Genomic DNA, 6,000 nt, shown 5'->3' on the forward strand with positions numbered 1-6,000 from the left:
TGTGTGTATATGTCTTACTCATGAGAACCTTGGTACTCTATGCTATTGAAAGCTCTTCAAAAAGTTGGAAGTAAATGTATGTATATCTCTTATTGATGAGAACCTTAGAACTTATATGCTCTTAAAAGCTTTTCAAAAAGGTTGGAAGAAATTCAGTTGTCTTTACATGATATAATAGACAATGGCACTCTATGATGTCTTGTCACATAATATAGATTTTGATTAGTTTCGTGGTTGACAATTATCATAACCCCCATCGCCTTTAGGGCAATTTCATTATAAATCAATAGTAATCTCACTCCATTTCGTGGTCGGTATCTGTAATGGTTAGATTTCTCAAATCCTTAATGTCTAGAGCTCAAATCCATTAAGCTCTTAAGCCTTAACGTCCATAGCTCAAATCCTCAGATCTGACTCTACTAAGGGACTTAATGGATAAAGTTCATGACTTTATCCATTTCCCAACCAAAATAAGTCCACAACTCAAACCCTAACTTCTCTAGATGCTCATAAGGACAATTTCTTGTGTATGGCTCGAAGAGAACCCAAGCATACACATTTTTCTATCATCTTAAGTCCAGAAGACACAATAAAATCATTCTAGAATCTCAAATGATTTAGGAGTTTCAAAATTTTAAAACTGGCAAATTGTTTTGCCTACCTAAATAACTTTGTTGTGTGTTTAAGACATCCCTTTACACACCACAAAGCGAAATATGGATCCTAGCCTTGTTAATAATTCATTTAAGGTTGAAAATTATTTCAAGGACAAAAATGCGAACTAACTAAATTTCTCTTCATCTTGTAGATGACGAAAATCCTCTTCCTCCTCTTCCTTCTCTCCTCCTCCCTCCTCAAACTTGAACTTCTCGCTTATCTCGATCCTACACAAGGAGAAACTCACCGGTCAAAACTATTTGGACTGGATTCGTAAACTAAGGATTGCTTTGAGGTACGAAGGTAAAGTGTATGTCCTCGATGCGGATCTCACTTATGTGGATGATAACGCCACTCTAGAAGAATTAGCTGCTTACAACAAATGTCACACCCCCAAACCAAGGATGGCGGAAACGTTCGGGGGTGGAGGACTTCATGTAAAGTATCACAACAACGAGTATATAGCTCAAAGTAAATACAACCATCATAAATATAATTGAAAAGGTTACACCATAGAATAAGTTTACATTATGATGACAAAATGAACTGTTTCAAAATCAATTACATTATGATGACAAAATGAACTGTTTGATGATTTATCGTCCCATCCTCAAAATGCTGTTGGTTTTCCTGTTTCACTGATTTCCTGAGAATACAAGTAGTTTTGAAAGAGTGTCAACAATTAAGATGGTGAGTTCATAAGAGTTTTGTTTGAGAAAGAAACCGTTTTCCTTGTAAAAGCGATAGAGTATGATTTCTAGAAAATCCAATATTTTCTTAGTTAAATGTAGAATGAATGCTCCTACGTTATGCGATAATGAACCCTAGAAGGACCCATAGATTCCTTCTATAATCACTCAGCGTATATAAGTTATATATAATTTGAGTTAAATAAACCGTTGAAGTCTAACAATTCTAGACGAGATGTAGTGTTAATAGAAATATGTTTCCAAAGAAAATCCAATATTTTCCTTATAAAAGTTATGTAGTCCTAAATCACAGGACCGAAAATAAACAAGTATTTTTCCATACTTAAAGTAATTCATGTAAGTTTAAATCGACATAAACTCGTTTAATTTAGAAGTGAACCCCTTTTCAAAGTAGAATTTTCCATGTAAACTTGAAAGATTGTTAACTACCTATGTGACTCGCTATAACCATACTATGACAAGAAATAACCTGCACAACGTTTTTCAGACGTTAAGATACTATGACTCTTGTCATCCGCTGACCTGCCGGTCCGGCTGTAGCTAGCAGCGAGGTGTGGGGTGTCAATCCCAATATAGATCTATACACAATTATCACGCTCTCCCTACAAGAGACTCTGGTTATAACTTACAGGAATTGGGATCCCGTACTCGAACGTACGGGGAGAGAATTGCCTCACAACCTAAGTTAACTAGTTTACACATAATTTGATATTAAAACCTCTTCCGTGAAGGAAGTAAAATCACCTCTTCTGAATAAATTAGTGATATGAAATCCTTAAACTATTACTATTATAGTTTATCACGTAGGATATGAAAAACCCATTTGTTTTGAGAGTAAAACCTTTTTTCATGTAGTAAAAATCCATAAACTATGCTTATTGCAGTTTATTATATGTGTTCGAAATAAATGAGTAAACCTTATCATGAATGACTAAATTTCAGTTTATGATGATAAACTAACAAGAAAATACATTCATTATTTAGAACTTATTGTTATGCACTTTGCTCAACATACTACAAAGTGTTATGAAAGTTGTAAGCTGTTAACTAGTTTTTAACCTTTCTACACTGTTTTAGAAAAATTATAGAAAAATCATACGGAGTCGAAAACTGAATCCGTAAATTCTGAGAGTTCACAAAATGTGTCTAGTTTATTCATAATTTTTATTATGATTTTTAGAAGTCTTTAACTGGTGTTAAAATGTTCATATTCACAGACTGTCCGAATTCGTTTCTAAAATGATAGACAGTTTTGTAAAAATCACCATAAATCGTAGAAAAATCGTATGGAGATGTGCAAGTAGTCATTTTAAAGGTATGAAGCTGAACTATTGGCATATTAAACAGTTTTGAAAGATATTAAGTTTAAGATAGTCAAAACAGTCCGTGAATAAGACTCAACTTTTCTGATGAAAGTTGTTGTTTGAGTTTAGTTGTGTTCTTGGTGTTTTAACTTGTATTCCCCCCCCCCCCCCCCTAAAAACTTAAGAAAACATGAAAAGATAGGGGTATGAACTCACCTTGAGTGATTTCAGTAGATGGATGATGGAGAAAAGAAGTGTTCAACTCAAGAACACTTGGGAGATGCTTGAAGATTTGAAGATTTGAAGATCTAACAACAAATATGACGATATTTGTGTAAGCAATCTATGATTTGGATGAAGGATAGTAGAATATCTAAGTGTAGGAGGAAGATATTTACCAAATGTGGAGGAAAAACCCAAGACCAGCCTTTGAATCTCGAATTTATAGAGAGAGAATGAAGTTTGTTCTTTGGTGGAAAATGAGAGGAATGTGAGGAGAGAGGAGGGCTTTCCAGCTCTTGACCAAGTGTGTGACTGAAAAATGGTGGGAAAAAGTACTCTGGAATGACTAGGTATGGTGAAAGGACAAGGGGTTGTACTATGAAGGTATGGGAAGGTTGCTTGTGTCCTTGTCCAAAGGATAAGTCAACACTCCACCTAAATATCTCACCAAATAGATTTTATTCTTAGGCAATGATTTTCCTCAAAAATATAATTAAATATGAATATTTAGGGTTTATTATGTTAAAATACGAGTTTGGGTGAAAATCCCGTGTTAAAATCTCGAAAAACAGGCTCAAAATGCTAAAAATATTGGAAACCGGGCAAAAACTGCCAAATTCCGAAGTTCAGGGCCGGAGGTTCGGTCCTAGCCCTTAGAACCGAAAGTAGAAGAAGAAACCGAGAGTAGTGTTCGGCTGCGCAGGGTTGCCTCTCGGACCGAAGGTGTAGTCTTCTCGGACCGAAAGTGCAGTCCTCTCGGACCGAAGGTTCAGTCCTCTCGGACCGAAGGTGGAAAGGGGTGAGCCGAAGGTCAAGTCTCGGTTCAGCATGATCAGGGGACCGAAATAGACCGAGCCCTCGGTCCATTTCGGCTGAGAGGGTTTCGGTTCTGATGCAAGGTTTCGGTTCTCAGGAGGTTCGGTTCCTAAGAAGGGTTCAGTTCCTTAAGAGGTTTCGGCTCCTTAAGAGGGTTTCGGTTCCTTAAGAGGGTTCGGCTCCTTAAGGCTGTTTTTCGCGTAGACTTCCGTTTTCGAGTTGTTTTCATCAAATTCGAGGGTCGGGATGCCCCGAGTGATTATAAAAAGTTGAGAGAGATTTTGAGAGAGATTTGGGAGAGATTTCACACTCTTGGAGAGATTTCTCATACAGAGAGAGATCTGGGAGAGATTTCACATACTTGGAGAGATTTGGGAGAGATTTCACATTCTTGGAGAGATTTCTCATACAGAGAGAGATTTGGGAGAGTTAGAGTGAAAGAGATTGGGAGAGACTTCTTTTGTGACCTTTTTGAGTGTTTGGCTTCGCAACGCAAGGTTCTTACACTCTGTTAAGCCTTGTTATGAATGTTATACGCTCTCGAGGGGTATGGAATAATGTTTTATCGAGTAGATTCATCACTTACCGTGATTAGGGTTTAGAATTTCCGAACACGTGAAAACTCTAAGTGATACTTTATATTAAGATTGCGAGTAGTACAATAAGAATCATAATGGAAACCCTAATATACAAGGGTTAGATGAGTTGACCGGTTTGACTTGTTAACTTTAGTTGACTTTGACTTGGCCAAAAATTGACGGTTGTCACAACTCGTAACCTTCCTTAAGCACCCTCAGCATATCATTTTGGAAATACCACTAGCGCAGCAAGTCAAGTTCAAGCACAGAGGCTAGGGACATATATGGTTAGCCTATCAATGTTAAATGTACACGCGAGGGTGGTATATAATTAAGATTCTACTGACTTAGGATGTGTGTTTCCGCCCTATCTCCTGTTCCTTGTCTGGTTGTGGACCTGGGGCAGAGCCACCCATCCGACCATGTTGTCAATCTTAATTATATACAACTTGTGTACACGAGACAATGATGGATGAACCAGGTATGAGTCCTACCATGAACTTCAGGACAAAGGCTGCTCCGGACCATAAAAAGGGCATCCTACCAGTTGGATGAACATGGTTGAGCAAGCTAAACCTACCCACCCTTCACAGATCAGAACAGCAGATACAGAAGTGATGATCCACTGAAGCAACCAGTCAGGATCTGAATTCACTGGAGAACGCGAGGGTTTTATGAAACCCAAGTACCCTATCGATCCTAGAGAGGTGGCTATCCGATGAGACATTTGTGATACCCCATATCTATTTCCACGTTTATGATTCATATTCAGTGTCTGAATTTCGGGACGAAATTCCCTCTAACGGGGGGATGATGTGACAACCCGAAATTTTTTGCCTTATAAGTCCAGCCATTCAATTCAACCGAGTGTCAGACCCGTTTCTGCTATCTTTTAGCATTGTTTAGAGTCTGTTTAAGGGTTCAAAACTCAGTACGATCAAGCTATGGGCTCGGGGAAGTGTCAGCTAAAGTTCTTCTCGTTGAAATCGATTCGAACACTCCATCCAAGGGAGTGTACGGTCGTACACATGAGTGTACGGCCGTACACCCATGTTGACCGTACACTCTCCCCTATAAGTAGAGGATCCCTTCATTTCTAGCCATTTCTTCAACTCCCAAGTCTAGAAATCGGATTTCTCTCTCAACTATCATCAAGTTCTTCATCCAAATCCTCCAAAATCGTAAGTGATCCTTCTACCCTTCTTGATATCTTCCTTGGTGTTGTAAACATCTCTTGATTCATCCATGAAAACATCCTTTTTATGTTAGATCTTCAAGATCTTCATCTTTCACCAAGAACACCAAGAACACACACTTGTTCTTGGTGGCCGTGAACACCCTTTTGAGCCTCTAAAACGTAAGTATCCTTTCCCTATGCTTAGTATACGTTAAGAACTCTTGTTTAACACCTTAGAATCGACCTTTTAGCTGGAACAAAAGGATTGTACGGCCGTACACCCTTGTATGGCCGTACACACCTCAAAACACCCCAAAAGGGCCTCCAAAGTGAGAACCTAGTTCATATTCTGGATGAGCAATAGACCCTCAAGCTTCCCCATTGTTCAAAGACCCTCTTTTGCATGTTCCTTCTATGGGTGTACGGCCGTACACTCCATGGCCGTACACTCATGGCCGTACACACACCTTGACCGTACATCCTGGCCGTACACTCTCCTGTATGGCCGTAAACCCCATTCTAGTCAATCACATGTG

The sequence above is a fragment of the Lactuca virosa genome, chromosome 6 (genome assembly GCF_052849685.1).
Source record: "Lactuca virosa cultivar CGN04683 chromosome 6, Lactuca_virosa_CGN04683_v6, whole genome shotgun sequence".
Classification (NCBI taxonomy): Eukaryota; Viridiplantae; Streptophyta; class Magnoliopsida; order Asterales; family Asteraceae; genus Lactuca; species Lactuca virosa.